General features: G+C 38.8%; 1 protein-coding gene and 2 long non-coding RNA genes across 4 annotated transcripts in view; all 3 read left to right on the forward strand.

Annotated features, from left to right (window-relative positions):
* Nucleotides 1-16,928, forward strand: part of LOC121385934 — a 104,110-nt gene that overhangs the window by 74,968 nt on the left and 12,214 nt on the right. The window lies entirely within an intron of this gene.
* On the forward strand, nt 2,256-4,358 carry LOC121386381. The gene is made up of 2 exons (XR_005959643.1): nt 2,256-2,327; nt 2,848-4,358. It is a non-coding gene; the product is annotated as an uncharacterized LOC121386381 (long non-coding RNA).
* LOC121386378 lies at nt 11,220-16,922 on the forward strand. 2 transcript variants are annotated; one of them, XR_005959640.1, is made up of 5 exons: nt 11,220-11,772; nt 12,179-12,294; nt 12,746-12,887; nt 13,220-13,265; nt 14,700-16,922. It is a non-coding gene; the product is annotated as an uncharacterized LOC121386378 (long non-coding RNA). The 2 variants fall into 2 exon arrangements; XR_005959639.1 differs by having other exon boundaries at nt 12,746-13,265.

Here is a 16,928-nt window from a genome sequence, read left to right on the forward strand (position 1 = left end):
TATGGGAGACCTGTGGGTAAGTAGTAATAGAAGATGTCCCAGGAAGGGGAGTTGGATTTTGGGTAACTGGGAAAAGACCTTATTTTTAAGGGGTCTCTTCTCAGGTAAGTATGTGATACTGAGAAGATAAAACAGGACATAAAATTATATTTTTCCTGGCTGATGCGGACCTTTTCCATCCTTTTGTGAGGGGGAGGGAAGGTATCGGCCATGAAAAATCCTGTCTGATCGTGTGTTCCTTAGGGAGAGTGTCCCAAATTATTTTGTGGGGGAATAATAGTTAATTCTCAATTAACTATTGCTAAGTTGAGGGATAATTATTTGAATTATGACTCTTTTTTATTAAGGATTTAATTAGGAGGCCAACATCATGTAGGGCAAAATATGATGGACCAGTTTTTTGTTAGGTTTGTGTAATATAATGTAATATAGTTGCCTTGGTTGACATTTGCACAAAAGGCTGAGTTGGAATTTAAATGTTCAACTTTTAAGTGTTCAACTTTTAAGTGTTCAACTTTAAGTGCTATCCAAGGAGTAGTTCTTGGTGTTTCATTAATAATATTCCTGGATGTGACTTGAACTGTGCTTAATGCATAACTATAATATTCCTGGATGTGACTTGAACTGTGCTTAATGCATAACTATAATATTCCTGGATGTGACTTGAACTGTGCTTAATGCATAACTATAATATTCCTGGATGTGACTTGAACTGTGCTTAATGCATAACTATAATATTCCTGGATGTGACTTGAACTGTGCTTAATGCATAACTATAATATTCCTGGATGTGACTTGAACTGTGCTTAATGAATAATTAATACTCATGGATATAACTTTAATGGCTTTTCTGGATGCCACCGCCAGATAAGTCAGTATCTTTTTACAAATATGATATGACTGTTTCTTTTGGAGGGTAGTCTTAACCTATAACAACAGGAAACCCTGGATGTTTCCAAAGAACCTGTTTATTCATGGATGTTCATCGAATCCTGGCCCGGGTGAATCCGAGCCAGTAACCGGCAGGTGAAGTGTTGGATATGTTCCCTGGAAATTCGGTAGGTGATCTTCTCTTCTATAAAACGGGGGAGAGTGTGGTGACTATTTTACTATTGCCACATGCTGTAAAACTGACGCTTGACCTGTGCGCAGTACTATTGGCAAACGCTAGACTGGATTATGCACTTCACGGTAAACAAAATGGTTACAGTGGGAACGTTTCAAATACTTCGCGAACGTTAGTGAAACGTTTGCTGGCTGAACTTGGGGCTGGTTTATTGCTTAGTCTGTTGCGCCTGCGCAGATGGGACAGGATTTTTCCAGGAGTAAGTTTAGCCAGCGGTTTGTCGCTAACGCTTGTCTTGGAAGACAGATTTTTACGCAACACATTAAACTGAATGACCATTTCGGGAACCACCAGTCAAAATATGTTTGCAAACGTTTAGCAAAAAACGGCTGGCTGAACGTTGCAATGTTACTTTATTTCCGCTGTTTCATGCGCATACTTCAATTTGCAGACGTTAGACTGTCAGTGAGATGATAAAATAAATGTTTACGTTTGGTGCACTTAATTGTTGGACAATCATGCTTTATGTAGTTATTATAATTGTAGCCTTTGCTCCTGATGTGATTTTTCGCTACTAATATGTAGGCTTACTTTGATTTAATGACAAATGTCGATGCCAGTCAATTCTCTGACCCTTTATTTGTCACAACTGTTAATTACATATTGTAGTCTGAAACGGAAATGAAATGGAATTTACAAAAACATGAAACGGTAAATAGCTTTTTTTTAAAACGGAAAACCACTGAATCATACTTGTTCTAGTCTTGGGCCAACAATTTCACCAACTATATGCATTACAATGCAAGTGGCACTATTTTTAAAAGACGACACAGATTTCGCCTTATAGTGACTGACATGACGAAGTCAGGCTGGTCAAAGCAAAGTTTGGGCTCACTTCGCCCATTCGCGTGATCCCTGGGCTGTTTACAGGAAGAGGGCCCAAGACTCCAGTATATATTGAATTTCTGATATTTTATGCTGCGTAAGTCCAAAGTTCAGTTTTTATAAGTAATATGAGCATGGGGCCTGCAGTAACATCCAGGTACAATAAATGCATAGAAAATTATCAAATGTATATGGATCAGCTAAAATGTAATGTTTAAATTTTATATCAATTAGAAGTTTTTTTCCAGCAGATGTTACTATTATTTTCAGCTGACATTAACCACAAGAAGGAACGTTTGAATGACTACAATAAAGTTATTGATGGAATTAAACTCCCTAATTAAGGCTTCAGGATCTTCCCCAGGAACTAGTCACAGTGAGTGTTACGTGTTACGTTCACCTTTTGTTGTATATAAATTCTTATTCAAAATATATCTTACTTAACTTGTAGCATCGTTTATTGGGGGGTGGGGGTGGGGGTGCATTCACAGTGTTTTTGTGATGTGATTGGATTTTTGTTTTAATTCAATATTATTTTTTGTTATTGGTTGACCTTGGAAGATGGGATTGAACTTTGAAGTACATACTAAAACAAAATACGGAAACTAAAATTAACTAATTATTATCAAGAAAATGTGGTAATAATGGACTGTGCTTGTGCTCCATAGTATATAACATAATACACTGTGCTTACTGTAAACTTGCTGAAAATTATACATTGATCAATTTGTCTATTTTGATGGCCAATACCATGTAGTGTGAGATAATGTAACTATAAACATCCTGAAAGGGTAGTGTTACCAAGATGCTAATACTTGTGATGACTTTAGTCCAGGCATAACTGATTTAGTTTAGCCTGATACAACTGAAGTGTTACTTGTTGGGTGAATTTACAGGTGATGTCACATCAAAGTTTGACTGTGTGTACTGGTATGGAGATTTGAATTTCCGACTAGAGAGAAAGAAATTGGCTGTTGAAGGCATGGTATCACACATAGAGAAACAAGAATTTCCGACTAGAGAGAAAGAAATTGGCTGTTGAAGGCATGGTATCACACATAGAGAAACAAGAATTTCCGACTAGAGAGAAAGAAAGTGGCTGTTAATGGCATGGTATCACACATAGAGGCACAAGAATTTCCGACTAGAGAGAAAGAAATTGGCTGTTGAAGGCATGGTATCACACATAGAGAAACAAGAACTTCCGACTAGAGAGAAAGAAAGTGGCTGTTGATGGCATGGTATCACACACACAGGCACAAGAATTTCCGACTACAGAGAAAGAAAGTGGCTGTTGATGGCATGGTATCACACACACAGGCACAAGAATTTCCGACTACAGAGAAAGAAAGTGGCTGTTGATGGCATGGTATCACACACAGAGGCACAAAAATTTCCGACTACAGAGAAAGAAAGTGGCTGTTGATGGCATGGTATCACACACAGAGGCACAAGAATTTCCGACTACAGAGAAAGAAAGTGGCTGTTGATGGCATGGTATCACACACAGAGGCACAAGAATTTCCGACTACAGAGAAAGAAAGTGGCTGTTGATGGCATGGTATCACACATAGAGGCACAAGAATTTCCGACTAGAGAGAAAGAAAGTGGCTGTTGATGGCATGGTATCATACATAGAGGCACAAGAATTTCCGACTACAGAGAAAGAAATTGGCTGTTGAAGGCATGGTATCATACATAGAGGCACAAGAATTTCCGACTAGAGAGAAAGAAATTGGCTGTTGAAGGCATGGTATCATACATAGAGGCACAAGAATTTCCGACTACAGAGAAAGAAATTGGCTGTTGATGGCATGGTATCATACATAGAGGCACAAGAATTTCCGACTAGAGAGAAAGAAAGTGGCTGTTGATGGCATGGTATCATACACAGAGGCACAAGAATTTCCGACTAGAGAGAAAGAAAGTGGCTGTTGATGGCATGGTATCACACATAGAGGCACAAGAATTTCCGACTAGAGAGAAAGAAAGTGGCTGTTGAAGGCATGGTATCATACATAGAGGCACAAGAATTTCCGACTAGAGAGAAAGAAAGTGGCTGTTGATGGCATGGTATCATACATAGAGGCACAAGAATTTCCGACTAGAGAGAAAGAAAGTGGCTGTTGATGGCATGGTATCACACATAGAGGCACAAGAATTTCCGACTACAGAGAAAGAAATTGGCTGTTGAAGGCATGGTATCATACATAGAGGCACAAGAATTTCCGACTAGAGAGAAAGAAAGTGGCTGTTGAAGGCATGGTATCATACATAGAGGCACAAGAATTTCCGACTACAGAGAAAGAAATTGGCTGTTGATGGCATGGTATCACACATAGAGGCACAAGAATTTCCGACTAGAGAGAAAGAAAGTGGCTGTTGATGGCATGGTATCATACATAGAGGCACAAGAATTTCCGACTACAGAGAAAGAAATTGGCTGTTGATGGCATGGTATCACACATAGAGGCACAAGAATTTCCGACTACAGAGAAAGAAAGTGGCTGTTGAAGGCATGGTATCATACATAGAGGCACAAGAATTTCCGACTAGAGAGAAAGAAATTGGCTGTTGATGGCATGGTATCACACATAGAGAAACAAGAATTTCCGACTACAGAGAAAGAAAGTGGCTGTTGATGGCATGGTATCACACATAGAGAAACAAGAATTTCCGACTAGAGAGAAAGAAAGTGGCTGTTGATGGCATGGTATCATACATAGAGGCACAAGAATTTCCGACTACAGAGAAAGAAAGTGGCTGTTGATGGCATGGTATCATACACAGAGGCACAAGAATTTCCGACTAGAGAGAAAGAAAGTGGCTGTTGATGGCATCGAAGTCGATATAGGAAGGAAGGACATGTTTTATTTAATGACGCACTCAATACATTGTATTTACGGTTATATGGCGTCAGACATGGTTAAGGACCACACATATATTGAGAGAGGAAACCCGCTGTCTCCACTTCATGGGCTACTCTTTTCGATTAGCAGCAAGGGATCTTTTATATGCACCATCCCACAGACAGGATAGTACATACTACGGCCTTTGATATATTACACGTTATTGTTTTCTTGTATCTTATTTGACAAACAAACAGAAAGTGTGCAAATAACCATGCATACCACTCGTCTGTTTACGCGATGACTTTAAATTAGCGATGACACGAAATGGCAGCAGGCCTGGGAGATCATATCGAAGTCGATATAGGAAGGAAGGACATGTTTTATTTAATGACGCACTCAATACATTGTATTTACGGTTATATGGTGTCAGACATGGTTAAGGACCACACATATATTGAGAGAGGAAACCCGCTGTCTCCACTTCATGGGCTACTCTTTTCGATTAGCAGCAAGGGATCTTTTATATGCACCATCCCACAGACAGGATAGTACATACTACGGCCTTTGATATATCAGTCGTGGTGCACTGACTGGAACGAGAAATAGCCCAGTGGGTCCACCGGTGGGGATCGATCCTAGACCGACCGTGCATCAAGCGAACGCTGTACCACTACGCTACGTCCCGCTCCTCGATATAGGTGACCGTCTAGTATGTGGAATATTTGTCACTGTAATGTTGGTTTGTTTTTTTGTATGAGAGCCGGGGGGGGGGGGCAAAGAATCCTGTGAAATTTCCTCTTGCTTGGAATTGTGGCTCAAGAGTTATCTCCATGGCACAGAAAACGTGACCCTTTACTCAGACACACCCTCCGGACAGAATAGAAATTCAATAAATTCTGCCATGTTCCTTCTTGTTCTTAAAGGAACGCACTCACCTCGTCAAAATCATTGATCAAAAGTTCATGGAGAGTGGGCACAGTCAGATTGAGGTTGACTGTCCACTCTACTATTGAGAGGAAGGGTCAGACCAATAAAGTCTACACCCCCTTTGATTGGTATGCAATTGCACGCTGCTACCGGCTGGCCCAGCCATATAATGTCACTGAAATGATATACAAAGATTTCATAAATCACAAAGAAGCCAGTACAAAAATGATGAAAAACAAAACAATGTATGATGATGACTGGAAGATCAAATGGACAAAACTCAAATGGATATGGCACACATGGGAAGATATGTCAGTTATCTTTGTCAAAGAGCGTTTAGATGATCCCTTCATCAGGGTGCCCTTGTCTTTGGCAAAGACAACAAAGACCAAGGGAGGAGGAGCAGCAGAAGTCCCTAACTTGTACAAGGCCCCATTGCCCATGGAAGCTTTGAAGCATAAGGATCTAATAGTTATTGCCAAGGACATCCCTGAAGACCGTAGCAAGGAAAGCGAAGCCTAGCTAGACCTGACAACGAAGATGGCTGACAGATCTTCTTTTAAAGTCAGTTAGGTTGTGGCAGTACTTAAGTTGTTTCAATAGTTATGACTGTTAGGACTGGTACTGGTCTGCCATTGTCCTCTTTTATGATCTGCTGTTATTTGTTTTGTTGCATATTAAAGATGAGTTGTCATGCACAAGAACCATGATTGTCTGATGTTTATGAGCCTTGAAAGAACTACAGTGCACTAGATAATATCCATTGCATGATTATCTTTATAATAATGATCTACAGAATAGCCAAAAGGGTGTAAGTCATTTTAATGCATGCTGTATGGGTATGTATCCGGCCTGGAACCAGAAGGGTGTAAGTGAAAAACCTTGAATATCACAGTAATTAAGACTAAATGATGCTATACAGTAGTGTAGGTGGTGTTCCTTTACCCTAATACCCACTGAAATCAAACGATATTCCACATAAAACTTGTGTCTAGGTGAGAAACAGTTTTTGGCCCTTTTCTTCTTTATGTGCTACCGAAACTTAAACCCTTTTGGTTCTGAAGCAACGATATATCGCAATACATACTGCAATACGGTTTGTCGTATCGCAGTATATCGCAATACGGTTTTGATCGTATTGTTGCACCCCTACCGTCTTCGTTGGCTTAGATTTTTCATCTGACATGGGGACGTGGAGGGCCCAGGAATTGTTGATGAAGGCAATCCTGGAGGCCAGCAGGCCGTCCACGCCTGTAGTGGCGAGTTTTGGGGGGGGGGGGGGGGGGAGAGTTGGGAGTCGTGGCCCTCTAGCGGCCGGTCTCCTCCTCCTCCAGGAGAAGTGCCCCCCCAGTCACAACAAGTACACCTAACCTCCTTTGATGGGGGGGGGGGGGGTGCCAGGCGGTTAAGGATGCCTACAGGCTGTTCCCGGAGGCCTATTTTGGGGTCTCCGGGAAGGTGTTTGCAATGGACGGGGAACAACGCCAGGCAGTGGCGCTTATCCCCGTCGATCGTCTCCTCCTGGAAACAAATGCCCCTCACCTCATACTGAGGGGCCAAGGTCCAAGCGGCCCGAGTTACCTCGGCGAGGTGGCAGCTGAGGTGGCCAGGGTTCGCAACACATCCCTGGAGGCAGTACTGCAGAGCACTGTTTCCAACGCCCGGTGGTTGTACGGGCTTGTTAACCGGTACCCCTGCGTGTGCTGTAACCTCACCGTGGTGCAGGGGTGTAACATTCTCTTTGAGAATGGACAATACAGCACAAAATTGAGGTTTTGAGTAGAATTCAGTATCCGTACAATGTTGTGATATTTGTGTTTTTGCACAGTTCTTTACACTGTTTTTGTTTTAAGTCTTGAATTTTTATATTGATGTTGATCATCACTTTATTTATTTGCATTACCATAGTTTGACACCCAATAGCCGATGTATTTTTCGTGCTGGAGTGTCATTAAACATTCATTCATTCATTGTTAACCGGTGAAAAAGGGGTGTGTGATTATTAAACCAGGAGGTTACCATGGTCAAGTCTGTATGGAACAGGTTGGCACCCAGCATTAGCTGGGAACACCCCTCCATATCATTCATAACTACATATCTTAGTCAGGTGATATGTACTGAATTTAAGATATTGAACATAATTATTTCAATATGGTGGGGGATTTTTACTGGTGGTATATTTTAATGATGGTTTGTAGAGAATTAGGGTTAAACTAAAATAATTGTATTACATGTCTAATTTTAATGTTTTATTTCAGGTCTAACAATATTATCCAGTTAAATATATTTCAGGTGAATGGTTGGTGTTCAGCATCCACTTGGGGAACAGTTAATTGGGTATGGGAGACCTGTGGGTAAGTAGTAATAGAAGATGTCCCAGGAAGGGGGGTTGGATTTTGGGTAACTGGGAAAAGACCTTATTTTTAAGGGGTCTCTTCTCAGGTAAGTATGTGATACTGAGAAGATAAAACAGGACATAAAATTATATTTTTCCTGGATGATGCGGACCTTTTCCATCCTTTTTTGAGGGGGAGGGAAGGTATCGGCCATGAAAAATCCTGTCTGATCGTGTGTTCCTTAGGGAGAGGGTCCCAAATTATTTTGTGGGGGAATAATAGTTAATTCTCAATTAACTATTGCTAAGTTGAGGGATAATTATTTGAATTATGACTCTTTTTTATTAAGGATTTAATTAGGAGGCCAACATCATGTAGGGCAAAATATGATGGACCAGTTTTTTGTTAGGTTTGTGTAATATAATGTAATATAGTTGCCTTGGTTGACATTTGCACAAAAGGCTGAGTTGGAATTTAAATGTTCAACTTTAAGTGTTCAACTTTAAGTGTTATTCAAGGAGTAGTTCTTGGTGTTTCATTAATAATATTCCTGGATGTGACTTGAACTGTGCTTAATGCATAACTATAATATTCCTGGATGTGACTTGAACTGTGCTTAATGCATAACTATAATATTCCTGGATGTGACTTTAACTGTGCTTAATGCATAACTATAATATTCCTGGATGTGACTTGAACTGTGCTTAATGCATAACTTTAATATTCATGGATGTGACTTGAACTATGCTCAATGAATAATTAATACTCATGGATATAACTTTAATGGCTTTTCTGGATGCCACCGCCAGATAAATCAGTATCTTTTTACAAATATGATATGACTGTTTCTTTTGGAGGGTAGTCTTAACCTATAACAACAGGAAACCCTGGATGTTTCCAAAGAACCTGTTTATTCATGGATGTTCATCGAATCCTGGCCCGGGTGAATCCGAGCCAGTAACCGGCAGGTGAAGTGTTGGATATGTTCCCTGGAAATTCGGTAGGTGATCTTCTCTTCTATAAAACGGGGGAGAGTGTGGTGACTATTTTACTATTGCCACATGCTGTAAAACTGACGCTTGACCTGTGCGCAGTACTATTGGCAAACACTAGACTGGATTATGCACTTCACGGTAAACCAAATGGTCACATTGGGAACCAGTCAAATACTTCGCGAACGTTAGTGAAACGTTTGCTGGCTGAACTTGGGGCTGGTTTATTGCTTAGTCTGTTGCGCCTGCGCAGATGGGACAGGATTTTTCCAGGAGTAAGTTTAGCCAGCGGTTTGTCGCTAACGCTTGTCTTGGAAGACAGATTTTTACGCAACACATTAAACTGAATGACCATTTCGGGAACCAACAGTCAAAATATGTTTGCAAACGTTTAGCAAAAAACGGCTGGCTGAACGTTGCAATGTTACTTTATTTCCGCTGTTTCATGCGCATACTTCAATTTGCAGACGTTAGACTGTCAGTGAGATGATAAAATAAATGTTTACGTTTGGTGCACTTAATTGTTGGACAATCATGCTTTATGTAGTTATTATAATTGTAGCCTTTGCTCCTGATGTGATTTTTCGCTACTAATATGTAGGCTTACTTTGATTTAATGACAAATGTCGACGCCAGTCAATTCTCTGACCCTTTATTTGTCACAACTGTTAATTACATATTGTAGTCTGAAACGGAAATGAAATGGAATTTACAAAAACATGAAACGGTAAATAGCTTTTTTTTTAAACGGAAAACCACTGAGTCATACTTGTTCTAGTCTTGGGCCAACAATTTCACCAACTATATGCATTACAATGCAAGTGGCACTATTTTTAAAAGACGACACAGATTTTGCCTTATAGTGACTGACATGACGAAGTCAAGCTGGTCAAAGCAAAGTTTGGGCTCACTTCGCCCATTCGCGTGATCCCTGGGCTGTTTACAGGAAGAGGGCCCAAGACTCCAGTATATATTGAATTTCTGATATTTTATGCTGCGCAAGTCCAAAGTTCAGTTTTTATAAGTAATATGAGCATGGGGCCTGCAGTAACATCCAGGTACAATAAATGCGTAGAAAATTATCAAATGTATATGGATCAGCTAAAATGTAATGTTTAAATTTTATATCAATGTTATATTTAGAAGTTTTTTTCCAGCAGATGTTACTATTATTTTCAGCTGACATTAACCACAAGAAGGAACGTTTGAATGACTACAATAAAGTTATTGATGGAATTAAACTCCCTAATTAAGGCTTCAGGATCTTCCCCAGGAACTAGTCACAGTGAGTGTTATGTGTTACGTTCACCTTTTGTTGTATGTAAATTCTTATTCAAAATATATCTTACTTAACTTGTAGCATCGTTTATTGGGGGGGGGGGGGGGGGGGGTGGGGGGGTGCATTCACAGTGTTTTTGTGATGTGATTGGATTTTTGTTTTAATTCAATATTATTTTTTGTTATTGGTTGACCTTGGAAGATGGGATTGAACTTTGAAGTACATACTAAAACAAAATACGGAAACTAAAATTAACTAATTATTATCAAGAAAATGTGGTAATAATGGACTGTGCTTGTGCTCCATAGTATATAACATAATACACTGTGCTTACTGTAAACTTGCTGAAAATTATACATTGATCAATTTGTCTATTTTGATGGCCAATACCATGTAGTGTGAGATAATGTAACTATAAACATCCTGAAAGGGTAGTGTTACCAAGATGCTGATACTTGTGATGACTTTAGTCCAGGCATAACTGATTTAGTTTAGCCTGATACAACTGAAGTGTTACTTGTTGGGTGAATTTACAGGTGATGTCACATCAAAGTTTGACTGTGTGTACTGGTATGGAGATTTGAATTTCCGACTAGAGAGAAAGAAATTGGCTGTTGAAGGCATGGTATCACACATAGAGAAACAAGAATTTCCGACTAGAGAGAAAGAAATTGGCTGTTGAAGGCATGCACAAGAATCCACTACAGAGAGAAAGTGGCTGTTGAAAGAATTTCACAAGAACTACTAGAGAAAGAAAGTGGCTGTTGAAGGCATGGTATCACACACAGAGGCACAAGAATTTCCGACTACAGAGAAAGAAATTGGCTGTGGCTGTATCACACACAGAGGCACAAGAATTTGAGAGGCATGGTATCACACACAGAGGCACAAGAATTTCCGACTACAGAGAAAGAAAGTGGCTGTTGATGGCATGGTATCACACATAGAGGCACAAGAATTTCCGACTACAGAGAAAGAAATTGGCTGTTGATGGCATGGTATCATACATAGAGGCACAAGAATTTCCGACTAGAGAGAAAGAAAGTGGCTGTTGAAGGCATGGTATCACACACACAGGCACAAGAATTTCCGACTAGAGAGAAAGAAAGTGGCTGTTGAAGGCATGGTATCACACATACAGGCACAAGAATTTCCGACTAGAGAGAAAGAAAGTGGCTGTTGAAGGCATGGTATCACACATAGAGACACAAGAATTTCCGACTAGAGAGAAAGAAAGTGGCTGTTGAAGGCATGGTATCATACACAGAGGCACAAGAATTTCCGACTAGAGAGAAAGAAAGTGGCTGTTGATGGCATGGTATCACACACACAGAAACAAGAATTTCCGACTACAGAGAAAGAAAGTGGCTGTTGATGGCATGGTATCATACATAGAGGCACAAGAATTTCCAAACTTTGAGACTGATTGTTGAAGGTAACTATTAATATTATACATTGTTTAAGTTGGTGGTGTGTGTGTGTGTGTGTGTGTCCGTGTGTGTGTCCGTGATAGGGTGTGTATGGACCTGTGTAAACATGATTCATTTGTTGAGTATTCTTAACTAAACATTGTTGTTTAGTGATGTGTTAAGTAAAGGAGTAAAGGAACACATGGTAAAATGTTGACAGTAATTTCCATTTCTCAAGATCAAGTGGTTTGGATTTTGTTTTGGTCCCAAGTCATTTTGATTTGTGTAATAGAAAGCCTTCAGTTTATACCCAATGTTGTCATAGAGTAATGATTGTTTCTTGTATTTCTCACTAGTGTCATCAAATGTCTGCTTGTAATGCTAGAGCCACACAATGAGACTTTAAAAACAAATTGTCTTCATTCATTGCAGATAAAATATTCCAGGGCTGCCAGGAAGGCAGAATAAATTTCCGTCCAACCTACAAGTTTGATGTAAACATGGACACCTACGACACATCATACAAAAACAGAATTCCTTCCTAGACTGTTAGTGCATTTTTCTTTAGTTAAAAGCATGAGGTTCATCGTGATGCAGTGTTATAATATCAGAATTGTTCATTTCTGTCATCAAAGGTTTTTTGGTTAGTGATGGGTGTAATGTATGCATAAAATTGTGTTTCATTGTGATATATGATAATTCATTGTAGATAACAATAGTTTGAGTGGAATTGTTTTCATTATTTTTTTGGTGAATATTTCCTTTCGTATGAACAAAAATTTAATTGCATACTATACCTTTTAGACATCAGTTGCAATTACAAATAAAATTATTTAAAAAACAAACTGTTATCTTGTGCAACTGTGTTTAACTTAAAAAAAAGTATTGGCACTCTCATTTTCAAATCAGAAAAGTATTAATATTCTTAATTTTGTTTATTTAAATATTTTTATGAAAACCAGTTGAATAAAATAGATAATATTGAAATTATTATTCCAGGATCGTATTTTGTTCTGCTGCAAGAAAAAGGATACAATCTCATGTGTCCATTATGATGCTGTGACCAGTGTTAAGGTGTCCGACCACAAACCAGTGTTTTCCTGTGTTTCAGATAGTAATCAAGCCTGGCAAGAACACATAAGTATTGCATGGAATTTTATTTTAAAACAACCTAGTATATAGTTAACTTGACAGTTTAATAAAAATAAAACTAATTAATCCAATGTCATGACTCTTTACTTTTGTATGAAAAAATACAGTCTTTGGCTGTTACTGGTAGAAACTTTGTAGTAAGTAACTTTAAATATGTAGTAGTGAGGTCAAATAACTTAAGTTAGTAAATTACCTTCACCAGCCCAGAGACAAATGGAAAAATGTTTGGTGATTGTAATGGTTTTGTACATAAATTATACAAAACTGTATTCAGAACAGTTTTGCTAAATGCATTGAGAATAAAAAATTAATATTTTTCAGTTTCAGTTTGGCACCTGGTCATTTTGCCGAGCAGTGTACACAGAAGGTAAGGATCTATTTTAGTACTTGCATGCTTAGCATTTTTATGATTTGTTTTCTCATTGGTCAGACTGATCAGAATTGAAACACAGCAAATCTGCAATGCTTTAATCTTTTAAACTGGAGGATCCATCATAAATTACAATAAAAAAAAATATAAAAAAATGTTTTATTTAACGACGCACTCAACACATTTTATTTACAGTTATATGGCATCAGACATATGGTTAAGGACCACACAGATTTTGAGAGGAAACCTGCTGTCGCCACTACATGGGCTACTCTTTCCGATTAGCAGCAAGGGATCTTTTATTTGCGCTTCCCACAGGCAGGATAGCACAAACCATGGCCTTTGTTGAACCAGTTATGGATCACTGGTCAGTGCAAGTGGTTTACACCTACCCATTGAGCCTTGCGGAGCACTCACGCAGGGTTTGGAGTCGGTATCTGGATTAAAAATCCCATGCCTCGACTGGGATCCGAACCCAGTACCTACCAGCCTGTAGACCGATGGCCTATCCACGACGCCACTGAGGCCGGTAAATTACAATTATGTCTTGTTAATGGTTTCATCTCTCTCCATCTGTCTGTCTCTCCCTTATGTAGTTTTCTGAACTTTTTTGTGTGTATAGCGTTAAAGATCATGTTTGAATTTCATAGCGATAACCCATTTGAACAGAATTATGGCCTTTGAACTTAGGCGATAAACATTTTTATTTTTTGGACTTTTTTAAATTTGTATATTTCGAAATTTCTGAAATTTTGTGGTTAGCTTTATCATGTACTATTACAGATAAAGTTTGATTTCACTGGCGATTTACCCATTTTTCACAGTCATGGCCCTTGAACTTGGAAGATCTGTAGGGCACATGTATTGTTTTAGCAGTGCTCTTACAATGCTTATCCCTTATTGTTTTCAAAGAAAAGTGAAATATATAGATTAGAAATGCTGTTCATTTGCAGGCATTTCCAGTATACTAAGATTGAGACAATTTTTAAGTGCCAAGGAGAGTTGAAAATTACATTCCTTAAAATGTCATTGAGGGGGCAGAATTGCACTCCTCCAAATAATAATTATTGATCCACAGTAGTCTTACTAGTAAATATTCCACAAATAGTTTCTTTATAGCTGTATCATAAGTATTTTTTAAATCATGACTATTTTTCAAAAGTTAAAAGTGCAGTTTGTTGAAATAGGGGCACAGTGTTTTTCACCCCTCAGATTGAAATGGTGGGTATGCATTGGCAGACTCATGCTCACTCCCTCAAAAACTAAACATACCATTCCACTTGTTATCCATATTTTGTGACGGGGAACTGATAAGTAACACAACAAAGTTCTTCAGTTCATTAGTCATATTAGCTACTTTGTAACTGTATTGGATGTTAAAATACTTTATTTAAACAAAAATCATATTCCTGCTGTTTTTTTCTTTGCTAGCAAACAAGAGACGAGCAAGTAACATGATGGAGAACAAGCAACTCGACACCAGACACAGTGCTTTGTGTTCCATACAATGACAATAAAAACGACAGCTAAAATTGTATCACAGTTTTAGATGAATCCTGCATCAGATAACCTTGAAACAGTGTCAGTTATGGGCAGCTGTTTTTGTAATGTCTGTCAAAATATATTTAATGACACCCAAACACTTGAAAAACAAACCAAACCCCAGGAATATACTATGTAGTTAGAGGCCTTTCTTGATTATCAGTATTTTCACAAACATATAAAGCATAATCATTTTTTTGCTACATTTTGTTTTTAAGGTGTAGACTTGTATTATACCCCTCCTCTCCACATTTGGTTTGTACTTGTAAAAATATTGATAATATTTGTGAACAGTCTCTTCGTTAAAATTGCATATTAGTGCTTAAATCTACAAAACCAATAAATGTACATTAACAGATAGCGACAGACGTATCCTGCAGCCATCAGTTGTGTTGGCAGGTAATGATGATTGATCAAAGTAAAGTGATAAACTGCTACAAGTAAATCATTCCATGGTGAATTCTACTTATCATGCCCTATTGCATTCATCATTCTTACTTTCACAGTGTAACCGCAACATCCTACATGTTAAAGGAACGCTAAATTAAGGCTTTTTGACTGCTACATACTTTCATCTAATAGATGTTTTCTATATCAATTTTAAAAAATTGCATATTTAATTAAATGACACTTTCGCTATTTAGTAGATGCAACCATTGTTTTAACGTTTAACATTGAATGCCACCTTGTGAGCAGGCATTGTATTAGTTCTGTGATGTCTACATCACCTTGTCTGTCAGTCAAGACTGGTCAGTATAGTTTGGTCCCAGTGTTTTTCTGACAACAAACACTTCGATTTCAGACTGCATAAATGAACAGTGGGGAGACATTTTCTTTAATTTGGGTTGACTTTTTTTTTAAATACAGTAGAATCTCATTGGCTCGAACACTGTCGGTGCATCAAAGTCTGTTCGACCCATCGGGTAGTTCGAACCACGCATTCAGCCGTTGTCGGGTGCTTGTGTAACACAACAATCAATCGGACAACCTCGCATGTTTCCGTAAAACCTGCTTGGGCGAGATGATCGGATTGACTCATGAATTGATTGGTGTTACTTGCAAGGTTCATTCATCTAACGATTACCGCATTACAATTGCAAGATAATTAACGACAGGTGCTAAATAAACAACACGATAAGCGTGAAAGGGTCGACGAAAAAATTATACATAAATTATTTTTTATATTTCTTCGGATAAACGTAGCCGTTCGAGCTAAATATGTTTAATTTTACAGTTCGGACTAATAAACTGGTTCGAGAGAAAGCTTCTGTTCGACCCCAGGGGTATTCGACCAATCAGCACCAAAATAAAGGGGTTTAATAGAGAGAAAAATCGGGACTTTGCTCTTGGTTCGAGAATACCGGTAGGTTCGACCGTAGGGCGTTCGAGCCATTGAGATTCTACTGTACGTATATTGATGTAGGAACTTTGGATTGGCATCTCCATAAAATAGTAATAAATTCTGGTCAAGCACTTTTTTATTTTTAAATACATATATTGATGTATGAACATTTGATAGGCATTTTTCCAACAAAGAATGCTTATTTTTCATAATACTCCTGCTTTAACCTATTCTTCTCTGTATACAGCCTGTTGCAGTGGCATCCCCATAGTGCTCACTTGGCATGCTTATAATACTCCTGCTTTAACCTATTCTTCTCTGTATACAGGCTGTTGCAGTGGCATCCCCATAGTGCTCACTTGGCATGCTTATAATACTCCTGCTTTAACCTGTTCTTCTCTGTATACAGGCTGTTGCAGTGGCATCCCCATAGTGCTCACTTGGCATGCTTATAATACTCCTGCTTTAACCTGTTCTTCTCTGTATACAGGCTGTTGCAGTGGCATCCCCATAGTGCTCACTTGGCATGCTTATAATACTCCTGCTTTAACCTGTTCTTCTCTGTATACAGGCTGTTGCAGTGGCATCCCCATAGTGCTCACTTGGCATGCTTATAATACTCCTGCTTTAACCTATTCTTCTCTGTATACAGGCTGTTGCAGTGGCATCCCCATAGTGCTCACTTGGCATGCTTATAATACTCCTGCTTTAACCTATTCTTCTCTGTATACAGCCTGTTGCAGTGGCATCCCCATAGTGCTCACTTGGCATGCTTA

This window comes from Gigantopelta aegis, chromosome 12 (assembly GCF_016097555.1).
Source record: "Gigantopelta aegis isolate Gae_Host chromosome 12, Gae_host_genome, whole genome shotgun sequence".
In the NCBI taxonomy this organism is placed as follows: Eukaryota; Metazoa; Mollusca; class Gastropoda; order Neomphalida; family Peltospiridae; genus Gigantopelta; species Gigantopelta aegis.